The 23,684-nt window shown below is 37.2% G+C and overlaps 1 protein-coding gene across 12 annotated transcripts in view; it reads left to right on the plus strand.

The window, feature by feature from the left end:
* The window catches only part of PARD3B (par-3 family cell polarity regulator beta), a 1,107,844-nt gene that overhangs the window by 363,456 nt on the left and 720,704 nt on the right, over positions 1–23,684 (plus strand). The window lies entirely within an intron of this gene.

Below are 23,684 nucleotides of genomic sequence, written 5' to 3' on the forward strand. Positions count from 1 at the left end.
TGGAAGCTCTGTAGCTAAAGCATGAATAGAAACATATAGATAGATATACATGTGTAAGTGTATATATAATATATATACATATATACATGTGTATGTTTATATATATATATGTTTTTTAAAACATGTATCTAGGAGTAAAATCGTGTCTCAGTTATCTATTGCTACAGTAATGCTGTGTACTGTAATACATTACCACAAAACTCAGTGATCTAAAACAAGCAGTTTTTCATTGCCCATGAGTACACATGTTAGCTGGGCAGTTTGGATTCTGGCTGGGTCTAGTCGTGTATGTTTGAGTAGTTATGGGTCAAGTAGGCAGATCTGCTGACCTAGGCTTTGTTCGTTCACATGTTTGGTAATTAACTGTCTTTTGAGTGGTCTAAGATGAGCCTTACTAGGACAGCTGGGCTCTTCTTCATGGGATCTTTTACCCTCTAGCAGGCTAGCCCTGGTTTTGTTAGTGGTGGGAAGTTCCAAAGGAACAAGCAGAAACGTGCAAGTCCTTTCACAGCCTAGACTTGGAACAGCACTGTGTCAGTTCTGCCGAATTCTATTAAATAAAATAAATCACAAAGCCATCTTGGAGTCAGGGAGTAGGGAAATAAACTCCACCTTTGATGAAGGAGCTTCAAAGTCACATTGCAAAGGGGAATGATCCAAGGAGAGGAATAACTGGAGCTATTTTTAAAAAATCAATTTACCACAAAGTGTGTGTGTGTGTGTGTGTGTGTGTGTATCTATGTATGTGTGTATGTATATATACATACACACATCATATACCTGAAAATCTGAGAGTTTTATAATATGATTTGGTGTTTAAGAAAGTGGGGTTCTAAGTCCTTTGCAGAGCAATAAAGAAAATACTGCTTTTGGACAGGAGATTTATCAAAGGCCTCTTGGTCAATCTCATCTAAATGCCATAGTTGGGTGAGGATTCCAACCCAAACAGGGAGAAGAGAACTTTGCCTAACCTTTCGGTCAGTGAACTGTGGGCAGATCAACTTACTGTTCCCCTCTGTTTCTTTTTTACCTCTTTTGGGAACCCGCTTTTAGCTTTGGAATTATCTCCTGCTCCAAGAATAACAGTGTTTTTAGAGTGGAATGGCTGAGATTGTAACTGGCCAAGTGACCAGCTGGGGCAGGTGAGGGCGGTGTAGTCTTCTACCCATGCCATGTTTCTTAGATGAAAATGTTACACTTTGAAACTGGGAATTGACCTGCATGGTCTCTCTCCTGGCTGCCCTTTTACAATGAAGACATTTGATTATTGTTCTAATATCTGCAGCTGACCCCAGCTCACTAACCCCCATCCTCCTGGTCAATGGCTGTCTCATACAGCTGGTTTGCTTAATCAGAATGCTTAACTTTTCAGTGATCCTGCACTTAATCAAAAATATTTTCCATAAAATTACATGGACTTCTTTTCAATATGCTTCTGAAAAAATTTGATTTTAGTAAAATATGACTATGTGTATCATAGGTGGATGCTCTGTTTTTGGAGGTATTTGCACTGTTTTGGGAATAACAGCATAAAGGTCTTCCTGTGGGATCAAATAATCTGCTAATGGATGCGATAACATTCAATTGACTTGAATGCTACAGATCCCCAGTAATCTAAGCTTCAAACTTGCCAATGTTAATGACTTGAAGAACGGATCAAGATAACTCATTTGTTGTTCCTTCATGTTAAGAGATATCTTACTATCTTATACTAAATAAGATTTATAAATTGATAATAAAATGAGCTAGAAATGACCGATGAGAAACTGTTTTTAAGTATTAAAATGAAACAAATATTCTTCCAGGGTTAAATTTTTCTACTGAATTTTATGTTCCAGCAGTGGTGAGGCTAGGCAGCAGTCTTCAAAGATTAAAATAACATGAATTGAGTAAAAAGTTATTTCCTTTGGTTTTATAGATTATCAGAAGATCAACTAAATGAGAAACTTATGTAAATAACTGTTGGTTCTTCCCCAGGACAGGGGTATTTGGGAGAAAGTTCCTTTCCCTAGAATGCTGACGAAACAGAAAATGAAAACAAATGTTGCATCTCAACTCATAAGACATAATTATTTTTCTTATTCAGTATTTTGACTATCCCAGACAATTTCATTCTTCCCAAATCCGACTCTATCCCTACTTCCATTACTAGCAGGATGACATTAATTTTTAATTTGCTGATAATATTGAGGCTACCCAAGTTTAGCTCCCTTAATTCCCCCCTCCCAGGACATGAAAATCCTGGTTTGTTTTCACGTGCTTCTATTTACCGTTTCTAAGTAAGAAATGGTCTTCCTCTTTGCCAAACCCAACCCTTTAATTTCTGGTTTTAATCATAATCCCCCATCTTCTTGAGTCTCTGGGACTTTTGCTCAAACAATTACATTTTTCCTAAAATTTCTTAAAGAAATGTAAACAAGGGCATTTTCCTAGAGAGAGTTTGAAAACTCTTACATTTCTAATTCCTCTTTGTACACAGTTTGTTCTCCGTTACTTACAAACATGCTCAGTTTTTCTTTATTCTTTAACAAAAACACAACCCTGCATTCTTTTAAATCCTCCGTTGTTTTGATCCTTTTCATTTCCTGTCTAAAGTTCTGGAGTATTTTGTTCTCACCAACTCAACTTTATTACCTCCCATTCTCTCCTTAATCCAGTAATCAATCCACCCTTCTTCAGTTTCCATGGCTGCTCCCTCAACCCTTTAGGAAAACTACCTCTTTCAAATAGTCAGTCACCATACAGTGGTTGCTGTAGCCTCCAGTTGCTTCTGAGTTCAAGAACTATCCAGTACTCCCATTGCTTGTTCAGACAATTCTCTCTTTATTGGCTGCCACCAGTTCCCTTTCTTCACCTTCTAGGTCAGTAGCTTGTCTTCGTTCCTCTGCTTTCTTTATTACTATAAAACTTGTCTGAAAATCAAGTTTAATCCTTGCATATCTATTTTATCACCTCATCTAAATTGTGAAGGTCTTTAACGACACGGATGATATCTCATATGTTTTTGTTTTCTTGTTCTGCCAAACAAGAAAGTAAGCAGAGTTCTCTAGGCTGATGTCATGGGTTTTGACTAGGGACAGTTCCATTTATTGGCTGAATGTTGATGGAAGGAATGGCTTAGCTTTAACATAAAACCAAAGCAGAAATGGTAGATCTTCAAGGATGTTTATGTTTTCAAATTAAGAATTTTGTAAAGAGTTAGCACTCTGGAGTCAAACAGCCTTACTTTGAATCCCACTTCCAATATACTAACTCTAAGCTGTCCGTCAACTTTCTTCACTATTTTAAGGTTCGGTTACCTTTTTGTAAAATAGGGATAATTGTAGCATGTACTATTGGTGTTAATGAGATTATCCTTGAAAAGCTCTTAGCACAGTGCCCAGCATATAGAGAGTATCAATAAATGTTACTTGTCCAGCAGGTCAGTTTTCTTATCAGTTTAGGAATATTCATTTCGGAGTTTGGGGAAAGCCCATTTAATTGTAGTTCATTTTAAAATAATATATCACCATGAGATTTTTCTATAGATTGAGTTTGAAAAACTTTAGAATATGAAATAGCCATTATTTTTCTTATAATAGAGGATATAATTTACTTTGAGTCATACACTCACATAAAAGCTTAGGAAGATTCCTTTTTTTTTTTTTCTTTCCTTTTCTCCTAAGGAAAAACAATATTGGCAAGTTTTCCAGCTTTTGTTTCCTTTCAAGACCTTTTAGATACTACAAATCAGATCTAGCTACCAGACCTGCTACTTACTAGACCAGTGACTTTGGTTGATTGATTTAAATCCTTTTTGAGTTACAAGTTCTTGTAAATAAATACAAACTAAGGAAGGAAGAAAGGAATAGCAGTCAGGTTGCTAAAATTTCAAAAAGAGTCAATTTGTGCCTCACTTTGCTTGGCATCTCAAAACATATGAATCTGTCTCAGATACCAGAATCAGCACTTTTTAAAAAAAAAGTGTTTGATTATAAGCAGTATTTAATTACACAGCTGCAAAAATCTTATGGCATTTGATGTTGGAGAGAGACACACTAATAGATATATTTACCATCCCTTTATCTGGATTTGCTAAATCTAGTCTTGTATCCTTGTAGGTCAGGAGGTAAGCTGCACATCTAAGTATTATCTTAGCAATCAAAAGAATCAAAATCATTCATGTGTTTAATAGATCACAATGTAGTGTGGTATAATATTTCAGTAGGGAGGATGACATAGAAATTAAGTAGTTTTTATGCCCCTTTAGAAATCATAGCTCAAAGGATTTTTCAAACTTGGGTAGGAGACATTCTTGTCATCGTCTAAATTTTAATTTTAGGAAGTATCATCCCCTACACTTTGTTACGTTTCATCTCTTTAATGAGCCTAATGTTCTGATTTTGTTTTCTTTTTCTTCCTTTAGTAAAAGAAACAGTTCTACTTAAGTTCTCCTCCAAAAAAAAGATCAACATCTGTCTTTAATGGTCTCTCTCTGTTCAGTTTTCATTCTAATATTTTATTTTGCGTATGAGCAAGTGCCTTTTTTCTATAAAGTAGGAGGGATATAATTTCTTACTTGAAAATATTGTATCCTTTCTGTGTATGATATTCACTGTTTGTTGAAGTGTATTTGTTGGTTGTAAAAAAAAAAAGAAAAAAGTTAAGTGACAGAAGGGAAATAGAAATCTGAAATAATTTTGTCAGGAAAGAATACATTTCTGATTACATTAATATTCTTTAACTGGAAGTTACATAGTATATGCCAGTTAACCAGTAGTGTTATATAATAATTTGTGATTAAAAAAAGGATCAAGAGAATAAGAAAACAAGCCACAGACTGAGAGAAAATATTTGCAAAAGACACATCTGATAAAGAACTTTTGACTGAAATATATAAAGAACTCTTAAAAATCCACAATAAGAAAACAACCTGATTAAAAAGTGGGCCAAAGACCTTAACAGACATTTCACCAAAGAAGATACTCAGATAACAAATAAACATATGAAAGGATGTTCCACATCATACATCATGAGAGAAAGGCAAATTAAAATGACATTGAGATACCACCGCACACCTATTAGAGTGGCCAAAATCTGGAACACTGAGAACACCAAATGCTGATGAGAATGTGGAGCAGTAAGAACTCTCACTCATTACTGGCGGGAATGCAAAATGGTGCAGCCACTTTGGAAGACAGTGTTTCTCACAAAACTAAACATACTTTTACCAAAGATCCAGCAATTGCACTCCTTGGTATTTACCCAAAGAAATTGAAAACTTATGTCCACACAGAAACCTGCATACAGATGTTTACAACAGCTTATAATTGCCAAAACTTGGAAGCTACCAAGATGCCTTGCAGTATGTGAATGGATAAATAATAAACCGTGGTACATCTAGACAGTGAAAACTTATTCAGCACTAAAAAGAGCTATCAAGCCATGAAAGAACCTGGAGGAACCTCAAATGCATACTAAGTGAAAGAAGTCAATCCAAAAAGTCTACATACTGTGTACTGTATGATTCCAACTGTAAAACATTCTGAAAAAGGCGAAACTATGGAGACAGTAATAAAAAGATCAGGGGTTGGCGAGGGGGTGGATGGATGAATAGGCAGAGCACAGAGGATTTTGAAGGCAGTGAAAATACTGTCTGTGATACCATACGATGGATAAATGTACTTTAGTCCAACTCCATAGAATGTAGAACACTGAGTAAACCTAATGTAAGCGGTGGACTTTGGGTCATTATGATGTGTCATCTAAGTTCATCAGTTGTGACAAATGTACCACTCTGGGGGGTGGGGTTGATAAGGAAAGAAGCTATGCATGTGTGGGGTTAGAAATTATAGGGGACGTTTTTGTACCTTCCCCTCACTTTTGCTGTGAACCTTAAACTGCTCTAAAGAAAGTCTTAAAAAAAAAAAAAACATGTTTATCAAAGGGAAGATAGATTAAATAAACACAAATAAAACCCATCTGGTCTTTTCCCTAAAGATCTGTGGTTAAATCTGTGCTTCTGATTTTTACATTTAGTCTATGATACCTCATTAAGGAGCTTACACTTCGTGTTTGTCAGGCTGTTGGTACTGGTACCTTCAAGGTGGTGCAGCTATTCCTGTGCCTGGTTTCTTTGGCTCCATCTCGACCCTCTTAACGTGATTTTAGGTTAAGAATGGGTTGCTCCAAGGTATTTGTAGGACCCAGTACTTGAAGTAGTTTAAATGAGTAACTTTTCATCATTAGAATTAATAGCATTGGTAGGGCTTTGTGTAGGTTGTGCATATCTGCCTGGAGTAAAATTACCTTCCAAGCTATAGATAAGTGAAACTTACCCAGAAAACTCTCAAGGAGGTATAGAATATTGGCTGATGAAAATTGTGTACGGGTTTAGGGATCTAAGGCCACAATTAATTTACAGTTATCTTTAATTGATGACACCCTGATATATCAGAGGTTCTTGAATTAAGAAATAAAATTGTAGGCAGATTGAGATATCGGTAATTGGAAATAGAGGAGGTTTAACTAATGAAGTATAGCTTTATTAAATGTTTTGTTCATTTTATAGAAAATACTATGTAGAACTTATTAACAATTACCTTTCACTTGAAAGAAACACTGGTATTTGGAGGATTTAGAGTCTTTATTTAAAAATATGTGCTGAGGGACTTCCACGGTGGTGCAGTGGTTAAGAATCTGGCTGCCAATGCAGGGGACATGGGTTTGAGCCCTGCTTTGGGAAGATCCCACATGCCACAGAGTAACTAAGCCCGTGCGCCACAGCTACTGAGCCCACGTACCACAACTACGGAAGCCCGCGTGCCTAGAGCCCGTGCTCCACAACAAGAGAAGCCACCACGATGAGAAGCCCGCGCTCCGCAACGAAGAGTAGCCCCCGCTCGCCACAACTGGAGAAAGCCCTCACGCAGCAGCAAAGACCCAATGCAGCCAAAAAAAAAAAAAAAAAAAAACATACAAAAGTGCTGTGTTAGAAATAATGGTTGTGACTGTAAAGCCCCAAATTGCTTTTAATGTTGTGCGTGGACTACTAAACCACAGTGCTTTATTATAAGCTATCAGAGTTCATCTTTTAGTGACTTTTGTTCCAAACCTACATTTAATAAATGGCTCTGCGTTGTAAGATTTCCAGTGTAGCTTGTCAAGTCTCTTTCATCTGCTCAGCATCTCACTTGGAGTCTCGTCTCTCTTTTGTTATATCTCTAATGTCATTGCCTAGAATGATAAGTGTCTGAAAAATGACATAGATTGTAATTTGCAGTATTACCTTTGCTGTTGTAGATTACTCTCCCTTATAATTACAGCTTACACAAAAATCTGCTTGATACTTCCTTGTAATCAGAGTAATAATACCTTGTATTTATGCAGTCTTTCCTCTTGTGAGCCCGAAACACTGTTATAGGCACTCTTGTTAATTGTCATGACATTCCTTTGAACAAAGCAGATGGTTGCAGAAGGGGAGGCTGAGGTGTAACCAGGTTAAATGACTTAAGTGACATTGATGGGAAGGAATCCAGGTCTTTCTGTCTTCTGCATCACTTTGCCTCCAAAGTTTTTACTTGTGACATCTGTTTCCATCATTGTCATGCTGTTAATTACTTAATATCATTTTACTGCAAGATTAGCTAAAGGGAACAGATACACTCTGAGTGTTTAAAAATATGTTTAATGCAGCATGACAGAAACAGTGACACTTCATGGGGAGGACAGGTAGAGTGGTTTTATAGGATTTTGGTTGCTTGATGAGTATCACTAGTTTCAGAGACCCTGGGGGTTCACGTATTACCTAAATGGTGCTCCCTGAGTGATGCAGCTGCCTACAAGTTATTGGTCTAGTTTTCCTATGTGTATCAGTTGAAGCAAAACATGATCAATTAGTTGATTACTGAATTATACTCAGCAAAGCGTCCACTGAATTAGCAGATGTGTCTTTTTATGCTCAATTATCCAAATGGATAGTCAGGGTTTTGAGACTTGGTAAATATGTATTTAAAACCTGCTTATTAAAATGTAGATAAGATTGCAACCTATTAGCCATGCCTTTTTTAAAAAAAAATTCTATTTTCCTTTCTACGTTGAGGTGTGAAACTGTAACTCTTTTATCTTGGATATTCCACATCCCATTCCTCTGAATGAAGTATATGGTTTGAAAGTAAAGTGGGACCGGGGGTGGGTATTTATTAGTTTGTTTTTTCAGGGGTATTTAGTGGCAGAACCAAAATCTTGAAGGGTATATCCATCAAAGTTTTCCCATGATGTTTGTGTCTAACAGATATGACTCACTGATTTAATAATAGGAAGAACTGATTTAATTGTTCTGACCACAGATTTATTGACAATGAAGTATAATTTGGTGACCAATAAATCTTATTATTTTTACCCTCTTGCCCATGTTTAGAAAGCCTCATTTGTTATGTGATACTTGATTATAGCTCAATAATCAGACTTCTGTTAGTCACTTTTATCCCATGGTTGCACTTTTTTTTGGTTTACGTTCACTATTTTTCATACTTATTTTCCTCATATATATATATATGTATTTTTATTTTTATTTTATTTTATTTTATTTTTTCTTGCGTTACGCGGGCCTCTCACTGTTGTGGCCTCTCCCGTTGCGGAGCACAGGCTCCGGACGTGCAGGCTCAGCGGCCATGGCTCACGGGCCCAGCCGCTCCGCGGCATGCGGGATCTTCCCGGACCGGGGCACGAACCCGTGTCCCCTGCATCGGCAGGCGGACTCTCAACCACTGCGCCACCAGGGAAGCCCCAATGTATTTTTAACTTTCTTCGTCCTGTTCACAGGATCACTATATCTGTTGGTGTTAGTTTTCTGAGAATATGTTAAGAATATATTTTAAAAATTCAGACTCAGTTTTCTCTCTGTTCTTTCAACAAGTAGCCTTATTTATTTTTTAATTTTTGTAGAGTATATCATGTGTAACTGATGTATATTCTTTAGAAATAAGCTGCTTCCCGAGACACAGGCCATATCATTTAAACCGTAGTGTCTGTAATACCTTGAGTGTCTGTAATTTGAACAGAGCTTCTAGTTTCTCTGGTTTAAAATATCACTTTTAAATAACAGCATTGCGATAGTTTTCATGATTCCGTGATTACTGGTTATAAAATACTAGCTGTTTGTAGGCTATTACGAGTTTTACAAAATTCACAGAAAGAGCAATTAAAAACAAATTTCAAAGTATTTGATATTGAGTATACACTGTATACTAGATTCTGGGAAGGCCCTAAGTGTAGCTTTTATTTTCTAAATAGAAAGTAGAATTTTGCTCAAAATACTCTTTGGGGATGATTATAGATATTCTGTCTCACTGGTCTGTTTCCCGAGTGCTCCAGGAGTAATGGACTGCCTGCTTTTTGGCTGTTCAGCCTCAAGTCCCAGAACAGAACTTTACTCCAGGGCCCATAAGAGCCGTGTGCACCCTGCTTCACGCTCTGAGCTTCCTCACCTAATGCTCTTCCTGGGCCACATGCCATATAGTCCGAGAGTCATCCGTGGACACGGCTGGTGACTTCTCTGCTTATTAGTAGCAGTTGTGTCTGAGTAAGATGGATTCTTCAGTTTTCTCTTCCTCTGTGGTTTCAAAACAATGCATTGCTTATAAATAAATTGCTAAAGGTAAAGCTTTGTAGATTATCTATTAAAATATTAGATTACCATCTTTCTCCCTTCTCATGCACTTTGGACTGTCTACCCTGGCATTGTTTTCTTTTTTCTCTTGCTTTTTAAAATATTACACTAGTTACTAAGGACTCACAAGGTGGCAAACATTGCCCACCTTATTGAATCCTAATAATAATTTCATTGAAAAATTATTTTATTGTCCTAATTTTACAGAGGAGGAAGCAGAGGTCTAGACCTCTTAGAAATGGGCCAAATTGTAAAAGCTAGTGTGATGTAGAGCCAGGATTTGAACTGAGGATTCTCTAACTTCACATTCCAAATTCCTAACCACTGACATGAACTGTTTACTCTTCGCTTTGGTGTGAGTTTAGGGGATATACATGTTTCATTTAAATAGTGACATGAGGCCTTATCAGAGAGGTAAATAGGTTACAGTGGTGACTCTTTAAAACTGTCATATTGGGTATACATATAGTTTGATAGATCAAAGAAAGAGTGAAAAGTACAGAAACTGATGGAAAAACACAGGAATTTAGTGTCTGAGAAAGGTAGGTTATTTGTAAGTAAAAATAATAGCTAATATGTATTTTGCACTTAAAAGACGATAGGTATTATAATAATAATTACATTCAGTCATGAGTGGTCAAAAGGATTAGGTGATATTATCACCAATTTACAGACAAGGAAGTGAACACACACAGTGCTTAAGTATAACTTGCACAACTAAAACTCTCTGGGGTCCCCAATACCTTTTTGGTGTGTAAAGGGAACCACTGCCACAGATGATGTCAGGACCAGGGTAAAGAGAGACTGACTGGCTTGCCTGACTCTTCACTGAATGTATTTAATTTTTAAAATTTGCTGTTTTCCCCCCTTTTGACTTTTTCCACATGCTGACTCTTTACCACCTCTTTTATTTTTATAAACAGATATATTTTCATCACTGTTGCCCTTCCCCATCCATTCAGCAGGCCTCAGGATCCTTGACTGGTACTTGACTGTAGTTTCTTGGATCTCTTTTTTCCGAGAGATTGCAAATGTGCATTTGCATTTTCTTCTTTGTTAACTTAATGATTGTTTAGCTCTTGGCGGTGGTTGCTGGCGTGTGACATTCTGCCATGTGTTGGGATACCCCAGGATTAACTAGCTTCATAGAAGACTGTGTAAGCTTTTCAGTGCCATTGCCCAAGATGTTATTAACAAAAAGTTAGGTATGAATGTTTCTAGACCTTGATTCTTGAAATACACCATCATCGTCACTTCCTGAATATGCCTTCCTGATAAGTATGTGTCAGTCTGGCTGCAGGGCTGCTGTGGGACCAGCAGATTCTTCCTTAACCAGTGGTACACGTGCCTCCCCTTTAGCTGTTACCAGCTGTAACAGTCTCCTCAGCCTGTGTCTGTTCATTGTCCCTTTTGTTTTCATGAATCTGAGTATATAGGCAGTTTCATAAATTTAAAATCCTGGGTCCCCAAATATTTAAATTCTAGTTATCCTTTGTAATTATAAAATAGAACAGTTTCAATTTTAAGAGACTTCCATTTGTAGAATCTGCCCCATTACAAAGGTAGCTTAGTTAAAAAATTCTATGTTGTAGTCAAAATTAGAAAGAGTGGAGAAATTCTTGTAATAGAGACACATGAGAAAAACTCCGTCTGTGAGTCCCGGACTAGCCCTCAGGTTTTTTTTTTTTTAAATAAACTTTTAACTTAGAAATATTAAATAAATCATTGTGCTCCCCCTTAATCTGAATGTCACTTTTCAGCAGAACAATAACACATCAAAGAGCTTTCCCTGCACTTAGAATGAAATCCACAGTCTTTCACCGAGCCTCCCAGAATGAAATCCACAGTCTTTCACCGAGTCTCCCGTGGGCCAGGAAGGCCAGGCCTCTCCAGCCACTTTCTGCACCACTTTCCTCTTGTTTACTGCATTCCAGCGGCACTGACTTTGTCACTGCTTTTCCTACGTGCCCAGGCCTCTCTTGTCCTAAGGGCTATTGCACGTGCTATTTCCTCTGCCTGGAATTCTCCCCCTAGCACACTCTTTGCTTTTCCAACCCCCCATCATCTTTTAGCTCTCAGTTTAAATATCCCTGCTTCAGCGAGGCCTTTCTTGACTAATTCCCCCAGCTCCTCGGTCTTGTTAATCAATCTCATAACTCCTTACATGTTTCCTTTACAGAACTTATAAAATTTTATAATTATATTTTTATCTCATGCTTCTCTCGTTCGCTAGACTAGTGCTTCTCAACCATGGCTGTGCGTGAAGTATCCTGGGGGGAAAGTTTAAAACCCGCCATTGCTCAGATGTCATCCTAGACAAATTGAAGCAGAGACTGGAACCTGATCATCAGTATATTTCAAACATTCTTCACATGATTCTAATGTGCAACCAGGGTTGAGAAACCCTGGGCCCGATCATAAGCAACAGAAAGGCAAAGATGATGTCTATTGACCAGTGGGTATACCCACTGCCTAGCACAGTGCCTTCATACAAAGAGCTCATACCTGGTCCATAATGTGTGAATAAGGCCTGGCCAAATTAGTTATAACCCCCATTAACCCAAATAAAATGAAAAATGGATGATATATTGTTTCCAAAAGGGGTGGCGTTGTCCTTCAGAGGAAGTGTTGAACTGTAGAATAGATCAGTAGAAGGCAAGTGGTGAAATTTAAGACAATATGTTACAGAAGTCTTTTATTCAGTATGTCTATGCTTAAATAAACCAACAAAGTAACAGAGTAATCAAGAGATTATGCTGTAAAAATAAATGTCATGTTCTATTCTGATATTTAAAAATTAACCCTTGTGATATGTACATCATTTCATAAATTAAAATCTATTTTATAACAAGATCTCATCATTATATTTGTCACTCAACAAGCCGCTGAAATCTGAGGCAAAGAGTATTGCATTCTAATAGTACTTTATCACTTAAAGGCCCTTAATATATACATCGTGTAATGAGGTACTTACACTATGCTTAGGAAATGAAAAGAGGTATTATAATGCCAGTATTCTCTGTATCTACGATTTAAGTGAGTTTCACAAGGAGGGCCTTGTAGTTTATTGTAAATCATTGAGAAAGTATTTATTTCTTCAGCGAAACTTCATCACTTATCAGAAATTTATAATAAAAGCTGTTTCCTATTTATTTTCATGCCATGCTTTCTCAGTCGGCATGTTTTTCTCAGGCCATTGACTGTCCCCAAATGTACATAAATTTATCATTATCCCTGTGGTTTTCTGGCATTATCTCCTGATAATAGCGTGCCTGTTATTTTACCTTAGAAACAAATTTGTAATTTGAAGTATTATAATTTTTTTCTCCTGAAATAGGAAAGACAATCATTGCTTTTACACTGATCCTTTTAGAAAAATATTCATAGGAGAGCGTATCAAGCTCTGTGGGGAGCTTACCAGGCACTTTGGGTGTTTTTTATTCATATTATAATATCCTCAGAAGGTAATGTAGGAAGATTTATGCTTATGGAAAGGAGTTCAGAAGTGTTAGTGACTTGTACAGCTTAATCATCAGGCCAGTTGTAGGACAAAGAACACTGGCTCTTTTCTCAAACATATTTCATCTTCATCTAAAATCCAGTCCCTCGTTTCCACCTTAAGTGTGATACTATCCTAGTGGCATAATTGTGATCCAGGATTTAAAAGGTCAAATCAAAAAGTAGTGACACATGTACACACCGCTATTATGTAAAATAGATAACCAACAAGGACCTACCACATAGCACAGGGAACTCTGCTCAATATTCTGCAATAACCTAAATGGGAAAAGAATTTGAAAAAGAATAGTTACTTGTATATGTATAACAGAATCACCTTGCTGTACACTGAAACGAACACAACATTGTTAATCAACTATACTCCAATATAAAGTAAAAATTAAAAGAAAAAAGTAGAGACAGTTCTCTCAGACATACTGGGGTCTCCAGCTTGCAGAGTGATAGTTAAGTGACTGAAGAAGTACAGTTCGTTTAATTTTTTTAGTTATGTAACTTGAGTTTTTTTCCACTCATTTGTTTTATCTACAAATTTTGTGTCTAGAATTGGTTCCATCATTCATATATGTGAATATCACACAAATAAAATTATAGTTGAGGCAATTCTGTGATATGTAGGGAAAGCAATGAGTACACCTAATTGAAGGTACCACTTAGGAGCTTGGGAACAGCTCCCTGGCTATAGACATACATGGGTGGGACAGTTCTGCAGGTGGGTCTGTTGTCACTGTGGTTTTGAGTACAGCTAGGAAACTGGACATTAGGCCTGAGTTGCTGAGAATGAGCAGTTGACGTTCCAGTAACAACAACACATATGCTGGGAGTACCTGCTACATTCAAACTGTGGGCCTCAATTTTTGCAGGACCACTAGTATCGATAAGAGAGTGACCCAGCCTTAAGTTGTGTATAATTTATTAGGAGCGCAGAGAAAAAATAACTACAGTGCAAGGAAGAGTGGAAGAGCTATGAAAGGTGTGTTGCAAACAAATTAATCATCTCAAAGTTAGTTGATTCAGTAGCAGATGCTCAGTGTCATACGTTCTATTCAGTTAGCATGGCAGAGTTGAAAACATCTCCATCACTGATAAATGTTGGGGTTTGTTAAGTATTTATTTCCATATGGCCAGCTTTAGCCGTGACATTTTTGTTTTATATCATAACCTTGAGAGCTATATACAATGTTCTGTTTTATAGGAGTTAACAATAAAATTCATCCAGTTGTATGCATGAAAAAGACTTCAATATCATACATCTCAAAGAACGCAAAATATTTTTCAAGCTTTGTTCCATTGCTAAATGGATTAAATCGCTCTGTCTTGGAAGTTCTAAGGCTATAATCTATTAGGATGGTAATTAATGCCCTGAAAACATATCTAACAACATAGCTATCAGTGACATGAAAGAGTTAATGAAGAAAAGCTGGTGAAATTTTGTTTTGTTTTCCCCTCTTAGACTTCTAGCAGGACAAGATTTATTACTTCTGCACCTTTCCTGTGGAAATCAGGTTTTCTAAATGGGTAAATTAAAGCTCATTGTAAATTGCTCAAGGTAATATTGGTGTCCTTTGTGCTGCAGGGTTTCCAACGTGGGGTCTTTTAACCTTTGGTTCCATTTAAAGGAAATTTTCCTGAAAGATTTACTTTCCCTTTGATGGCATTTTTAGATGCTGTACATGATGAGCAGAGAGTACAGAGTGGTAAAGGGATAATTTGGGTTTTTATAAACTGAATTTCACTTGGTTTTTTAGAGCTCTCATTATTGCAACATTCTGAGTATATATTTTTAAAGAAATATATCCTTGTATATGTTCTGAATGTCAAGCGGAGCTACTGGACTGTTTGGTCTAAAGGCAAGTACATTACAGAACTTGAACATAGCCATTCCTAAATGTATATCTATGTTGGTTTTATATAATTTTGATTCAAGGAATGTTCCGCTGTTTAGATTTTTTGATGTTTATTTCAGGTAACGTTCAAGTCAGAAATGAAAAAAATCTGAGGTGTAGTTATGTAGTACTTACCATTTTGTACAGCTGGACTAAGTTGGATTTTTTAAATACATAAATCGGTCTTCTGTAAGATATAAGCAGAGCAGGATACGTGTTACAAACCAATTACTAAAATGAAAGGATTTTTTTTTTTGCTGTTGGTGCAGTTAAAATTGGCCATCTCTGGAAATGTAACTTTTCTTTTCCCTGTTTTTATAGTAATGCTGCATTAAGGTGTCAGGTCAGAATATTTTTTTCTTTCTCTCTCTGTTTTGATATTTCATTTGAGAACCAGTATTTCAAAAAATGTAGTGATTTAGTACAAATTCCTTAGTTCCAGTCAGATAAATAAACCTTACCAGATTCTGTGAACTGATTTATTGATAGGACTCTGAGGGATCACAGCCTTTTTGAGAACATGTGAAACATTTCTGAATTCTGAATTTTATTGAAGTTGTTCTCGAGAGGAGCGGAGTGGGAGAAAAGCCCTCTTCTCTTTCTGCAGACTTAGACATCTTAACAAAGCTTTAATTTTCGTTTTTAAAGGTCCATGTTGAAAAAAAACAAGACAAAACACCTAAGACAAGTGGTCATACAAACATTGTGCTGGTCACCAGTGACTGCTGTTAGGAACAATCTTCTGTGTCCAATTTCCTATGATCTGTGGTAATGACATTTAAGACTGGCACAAATATTGGGAAAATATATATAGAAAAATGCATGGAAAAATCTCCAAAGTTCTTTTTACACAATGAATTTAACTTCTTTGCAATCTTAAGTTTATTATCTTTTTGTTAAAGAAAAGATTAAGAAAATTTACATTTTGTGTAAATGTACCTCTTTTAAATTTAAAAATTATCTTTGACTTTTTGTTTTGTAATTAAACACATTTGTTTGGAGATCATCACAGATCCAAACAGTTTCTCTCCCAAGAGAAAGGTGGCTTGAGAGACCCCATATGCTGATCCACCCCAGTGGATCTTCCTGTGACCAGTGATGAGAAAGTTACAGGGTAGAGGCAGGCAGGCGGCTACACAAGAGAATCCAAGATGCTGCCATGAGCTCTTGATTTTATCTTCTCTCTTGGAACTGTCAGTGGTACCAAAGTTAACCTAGGGAGTTGATTTAGTGTCCTTTCAGCAGGGGGATGCTCTGGTCAAACACTGCCCCTTCCCCAGTGGTGACATGTGCCCGGTTTTTAAATCCTACTGACTGCTGACAGTGGAGGTAAATGATTTGTGCCATGAGAAAACAAGCACTAACGTTCCTTAAGGTACCCAATTTGGAATGTATTTTATTTTATTGGACTGCATATTAATAGAAGTGTTTGAGGGATCCCATAAGGGGAGTAAAACATTACAGAATTGAAGCTGAAGAGTAAAATAGTAAAGGGAACTTTAAAAAGAATACTAGCAATAAGCTAGTAAAAGTAGAAAAGGAAGTTACACATTTAACATTATATCACCTAAAGGAAACTAAGCTAAGAGTAATGCAAATACTTTTTTGTTTGTTTGTTTTTTTGTTTTGCGGTATGCGGGCCTCTCACTGTTGTGGCCTCTCCCCCCTGCATCGGCAGGCGGACTCTCAACCACTGCGCCACCAGGGAAGGCCGCAAATACTTTGTAAACCAAGATTTAAAAAAAAAAAAAAAAAAAAAAAAAAAGTGAGACAGAAGATAATATAAACACACAGAAAGAATGAAACAACTGACACACATTCAAAGTGAAATCACTAAAACAACCAACAATAAGAGTGAAGCCAACTGACTTTTTAAAGAGTTAGCCCTGTAAGGTAATGTAATTGGAAAAATGAGAAAGCAGGATGCCTTTTTGAAAGCAGTCCTCTGAAATGAAGCAGCTCCAATGGCTGGGGGCTCCATGACGACCTCTGAGGACAAGAGAGAGCTGGACTGTGCAGGGGAAGACAGGACTCTTGGGAGTCTCCCATCACTGGCTTCTGTCCCCCAGCTCCCTCTAGGATACCTGAGAGGGCGAGGAGGTATGCCCTGCAGTAAACAGCCATCCATCAAGCCTCCAGCCGCCAGCTTCCCCTTGCTGGCTGGCTTTGCACTGGCAGAAAGCTGCATGGCTGTCTCCATCCCTTTGTGAACCTACTCTTTGAGGGAAGGACTCACATTTAGCCCCATGTTCTTCAGGCAGGCAGTCAAGGCGAAGTACCTGGCTAACCTCCCCATCATAATCAGCTATTTTATAATTTTATCTTTTTATAATCCAAATGTTTAATGTTGATAATTCATACTTAGTTATTTTTCAATTAAAAATAAGTGAGTTTTTAAACATAGAAAAGCTGTATTTTGAAAAGGTCTGGTTTTTCAGTTGCTGATGGAATGATTTTCTTACACCTGACATCACCTAATTAAGACTACCTACCTGTCTTCCTCCCCCTTCCTCAACCATCTCTCTCTCACTCACACCATCTAACTCACACACGCAGTCCATGGGGAGTAAGTCTTCAACTGCATATGTCAGGTTACTCAGAATTCAAGTACCCAGACTGTGTATTTATCAAGCATCCAAACTATGTGTGAAGGAGGTATGCACACAGGGTGCCACTTTTGCAGAGTGTTATCTGTTTAATCTTATTCCCCAGCAGATTTAAGGTGGCCTTCTTCATAGAGTCATTGCTAGCACTGAAGGTCTCACAAGCACAGGCAAATATTATAAAGTCATAAAACCTAGTACAAATTTTAGGAAACATATCTGTGGACAAGACATTCAAGGTCCTTCATTTCCTGTCTCTAACCTTTCAGTCCAGCCTTTGTTCTTCTATTTCTTTTCCTCTCAGCCACCAGGGACCTGCACTCCAAACACATCAAACTAGTTGGTTGGCATTTCGCAAATAGTGAATTTGCATTTCCTCCTCCCGGGCCTTTGTGTGTGTGGTTCCCTCTGCCTTGAAGGGCTTCCCAATTCTGCCATCCTGTGAAATCATGCTAATTAAGGCCCAGCTTAAATGTCATCTCCCCTCTATACCTTCTTTAACAGCTTCCCAGCAAACATACAGAGAAAGAATCTTCCCCCCCTCTTCCTGCCAAGGCATTTGGCTCATTCAGCTATTTCGTCACATGTCAGTGTTTATATTGACTTTCATGTCCATCTGCCCCTCCTACTACTAAATTGATAGGTTCTTGAGAGGGGAGATGTAGCCTCCATTTTTAACACAATAATTCGTATGGTATAGGTACTCAGAAAACGTTCCTTGAAGGTAGGAACAGAAGCACTCTACTTCAGTTTTTATTCTGCTCTACCGAACCGAACGCAACCTTTCCTTAACTCACTGAGACACAGTTACGGCTAGGATGAACACTTCACTTCTATGTCTGCTTTTGAGTATTTCTCTGTTTCCTTTTAGCTCAGCTTTCTCTGTTTTGAATACAGGAGGTCTTCTATAATATTTCTTCCAATTTTTTTTCTGTTAATCCACTCTAGCCTAGAGATGCCATAATCGATCATTTTTAAAGCTGTACATCATTGTAAAGAACACTGAGAAGGCTTTTTTGCTTCTGGGTCTTAGGCTTTGTTCTAAAACATTGATTTTTGCCTGTGCTTGACCTCTGGGTGAGGAAGCTGTGTTAGTCGGGGTTCTCCAGAGGAACAGAGCCAGTAGGGTGTGAGTGTATGTGTATGTTATAAGGAGTTGGTTCACATGACAACAGAGGCTGAGAGGTCCCAAGATCTTCAGTCGGCTGGCTCTGGACTTAGGAGAGTCAATGTGTATTTCCAGCCCAAGTTCCAAGACCGAAGAATCAGGAGAGCCAATCGTATAAATCCCAGCCTGAAAGCTGGCAGGCTCAAGACCCGAAGAGAGAAGATGTTTCAGTCCAAGTCTGAAGGGCAGGAAAGACCAACATCCGAGCTCAAACAGGCAGGAGAGATTCTTTCTTAGTCTTTTTAATTCTATGAAGGATTTCAACAGATTAGATGAGGCCCACCCACATTAGGGAGGGCAATCTGCTTTACTCAGTCTACCGATTCCAGTGTTAATCTCATCCAGAAACACTTTCACAGACACACCCAGAAATAATGTTTAACCAAATACCTGGGTGCCCCGTGGCCCAGTCAAGTTAGTACATAAAATTGGCCATCACAGAGGCCGTGTTCTGCATATGTATTTTACCAGTGTTGCCAAACAGTTGACTTAAGGAAGCAATTCTGTCTATGAAAAGCATCACGTATTTTACAAAGGACAGTGAAATCATGGTCTTTGCAAGTAGTTTAAAGTATAGTCCCATTTGATACTTGCATTTTAATCATGGAAGAAGTATAGAGTGAAAAAACATATATATTCTAGTCAGACATAAGACAGGAGTCTCAAATTTACTGATTTTAGGAGCTAGGCAAACTAGTTATAAGTGGAGTGTGTTGAGTATACACCAAGCCAGAATGGTGGAAACTGTGGTGCATAGTAAAACCCAAAACCTAGTTTAACAGTATGCAGAATTTTTAAAGCTGTAACTTCAAAATAGCTTTCGACTAATTTTTTTCCCTTGTTTAGCCATTAACTAGCTACAGGACTTTAGAAATGAACTTTTCCAGAACTCAGTTATTTTATTAGAACAGATGGCTAATCTATAATCTCAAGATTCTTTTCCTGTGTTTTACCAGCCAGTTAAGTTTGAGAGGTTATGAAGTGACACCTTTGCTGATTTAAAGAGGTCTAACAGGAATTCTAAAGAAAAGTGGCATGCCATCCTCTGAAGCAACATAGTCTGCTTTCCAGTGACATTATAATGAATAGGTCTATTGTTTTGTGAACTATCAAGAGCAGAAATATCCTAATCATAGTTTTGTATCAAAAAAGTACTACGTATACTCACGTGCTTCATGATGTCAGATGACCAAATGTCTTGATAATTAGGTAGCAAGTCTCTAGAGATGTTGACAAGTCTATATCTTACTGTATGGATGCATGCTTTCTACAGTTTGAGGAATGCTTCCTGTTGTGAAATAGGATAACTTTCAATACATATGTGTTGGTGTATGTTGATTTTTCTTGTTCAAAGTCTTTTCATATACTCTGGAAGCTTTCAAACTATAATTTAAAGCAAGACAACTTCTGTGGATTTATGGAGTCATTTTCTCTTTGGCTAAAGCCCTCCATGGTCACAGACCACTAGATTGAAAAAGGCAGCCGAACCTGTCCAAAGACCAGCATAAATTTTCAATGGTAGGGAAAACGGTTCCTGCTTATTAAATTAGAGAGAATATAGTATTTGGCAGCTACATATAAATGATGTTTTCCCCCTTTGAGTTAGAAGCAAGACTATTAGAGATGTGTGATATTTGACTCACATTTGTCAAGTTTAGCTACGTTAGTTGAGGATAATTTGCATGTTATATCATGTGCTTACTCTAGACTTCCGTTTGGATTTGACTAGATAAATGGGCTCACCCTTGCCAAAAAGCTCTCAGTTATGGACACATTTAAAACAATTTTTCCCCAGCACACAGGGGCTGAACATGAACATTAAAAAAAAAAAAAAAAACGCAAAAAAAAAAAAAGGATGCTGTCGTCTCCCCAGACCCTGACCCAGTACTCCAGTATTTATGTCATGGGGTTTTCTAAGTGCAGTATCAGGCATTCTCCATTGGTTGCTTGCTTCCACATTCCATTTATCTTCTTGTTTTATAGAAATTATGAATTTTAGTCCAATAAAAATAGGGCTTTTTCTTTTGGTGATTCATTATTGGAAACCATTTTCACTGACTTTAAGGGCTTTGGGGAGGAAAACATGTTTATCCTTGACAGATCTTGGTATTTTTCCATGTCTCACAGGAAACTTTCCAAGTCTTTTTTTCTATAAAAACAAAATAAATTATAAGAATGGAGTCTTTCTAAACTAAAGTTGATTAACTGTACAGGCTTTCTAGAGTACTTTCTGAGAAATGCTGTACAGCATTTCCAGTCATGAAACTTGTGTGAAAGGATAATAACAGAAGGCAGCATCTTCATTCCATTTCATCCAAAGATGCTCTTATGAAATACAGTTTTTGCAAGCAGTTTATATTTGGAGTTATGTTTTGTTAGCAAAATAGGTTATATTTCTATGGATGGGAATTATTTTTCCTAATCCTAATGTCAATACCCTATGAGTAGAAACTAGGTACAAAATGTAAGATAGATATTATGCTATAATTAGTAACTTCCCAATCCTCATCTTTTAATCCTCTTTTAATTTTTCATTTGATGCTTATCACTTGACATGGTGATATACCTACTAATAACATTATATATCTTTTTATTTAATAAATATATATTGTGTTGAAGAAAATGTCACATTTTTTACATGTTAGTCTATTAAAATATTATAAATCAGGTCTATCTTATTAGTCAAATATTCAGTCCAATATTGCTCTGGGGTGGGAATTGGTCTCTTTAAATTGACTTTGTGCATTTTTAATTAGACTATAGTAAGGTATCTTCTTACATTAGATACACACTTAATCTCTAGATACTAGATATTATCCAGGATACAAATTGAGTTGGGTCTTAAAGGATGAATAGGGCTTTTGATCAATAATAAAAATAATGATAATTATAATAATAGCTAGGGCCTAGCATTAAAGGGACACTTTATTTTTCATGGCTAGGCACTCCGATAAGTTGTATCTCATGTAATACAACAATTCGAAAGGTAGGCTCAGAATAATGAGGAGGTGCTGAAGTTTAACTGGCTTCTGATTCTGGGTTTATCACTTGCTGGCCATATAATCCATCTAACCTTTCAGTATCCCCAATTTTGAAGAAATTAATGGTAACTACCTCTAGGGGTGGTATGAAAAATACGTGAGATAATACAGTCTGATGCTCTGTGTTTAAACATGATAAGTGCTCAATAGATGTTAGCTGCTATCCTTCTCCTTATTGTATAGATAGACAGAATGGTTGAGGCTCAGAGAAGCTATATAACTTCCCTACGTTTAGAAAGTGGTTGAGTCAGGATTTGAACTCACGCAGTCTGCCTCCAGAGTCTAGGTTTCCAACTACTATGGATTCTAGGAAAGCACTATATACAGAATGTTACTTGGATACATTTATATATTGTAATATGATTGCCATTGTAGTGATATCTGTCACATTATGTAATTATAGTGTGCTTTTGCATTTAAATGAAAAAACATTCCAGCATTTCCCTTTGATTTAAGCTATCTTCTAAGTCAGTATTGCATTTTCAGTGAATAAATATGAGCTAGAAGTTCAAAGGGAAGGCTCTTTGAAGAATAGGGAGTTTATAGAAGAGGTCTCACCAGAAACATGTACGTGAGCATCCCCCAGCTCCCACCCCACCACAACACAGAGCCCCAGCACTGTAGTTGTATAAACTATGCCTTCTCACTGCTCTGGATTGATTTGACTCAAGGATTCTGACTCCAGCTAGTAAAGTTCACCAGGACTATAAACAGGTGTGTAATAATTGCCAAGGGGACTAGGCATTGCACATCTACTGGCCAGCCTATATTCTCCCTGTTGAGGGAATAATGTGGGATATCAAATCACAGTCAGATTACTTGGGGAAAATGAAACCAGAATGAGTTTAGAAAGGCACATGATTCAAGCAGGGCCAACTTTATGGGTACATGACCTGTGTAGTTGCTCAGGGCCCCATGCTTATTGCCATCTTGGAATTCTTTAAATTTTTTTGAACAAGGGCTCCACACTTTCATTTTGCACTTGGCTGCAGAAGTTATGTACTTGGTCCCAGATTTATGAGTTTAATGATACCACACTGTAATCCCCATGTCTCACCCATTCCACAATAAAGGTGTCCCTACGAATGAGACTGTAAGTTTTTTCCTTAATCCAGTGGATCCCTTCAACTGGATAATACTTAAAATGACACTGCCAGTACGTTCGCCTCTGACACCATTTTCCTGACCTCTATTATTATCATATTGACATACCACTTCTTTAGCTTATTTATATAGTGAATTAAAGTTGTCCTGGGTATATATCTTTAAGTTGATTTTGTGTATTTATAAACAGACCTTTACATATTTATTTAATAGATTATCTCTGGGAGAATTTTTGTTTCCTGACTCTTTAAGAAGTGCCCCATATGTTACTTCCATGTTGTAGATGAAATAAATGTCATTAAGCTTGAAATTTACTTGAAGATGGGATTAACTGGCCGAACAGATTGGATGATAGAATATAACAGAGAGTATGTTGGTAAGATAGAGAAATGTGGCTAGCAACCCAGTGGTCACTAGGGCAATGTCAGCTGACCTATGACAATTATGCTTTTAAACGAACAATGAAAAGAAGCCTTGGGTGAGAGTTAAAGACATACATACATACTTTTTTTTTTTTTTTTTTAACACATTACTGTAAATAGGTCCTTTCTAGAGTTTTTAATCCTTGGCAAAACGAGGGACAGGGAGGCAGTTTACAGGAAAGCAACAAACATGATTGATGGCTGGATAGTAGGTGATATAGAAGAAATGTTAAAAGATACAATAAAAATTTCTCTTGTCTGGGGAACAAAAAATAAGGGAATCTTAGAGTCTTCA

The sequence above is a fragment of the Physeter macrocephalus genome, chromosome 2 (assembly GCF_002837175.3).
Source record: "Physeter macrocephalus isolate SW-GA chromosome 2, ASM283717v5, whole genome shotgun sequence".
NCBI classification, from domain to species: Eukaryota; Metazoa; Chordata; class Mammalia; order Artiodactyla; family Physeteridae; genus Physeter; species Physeter macrocephalus.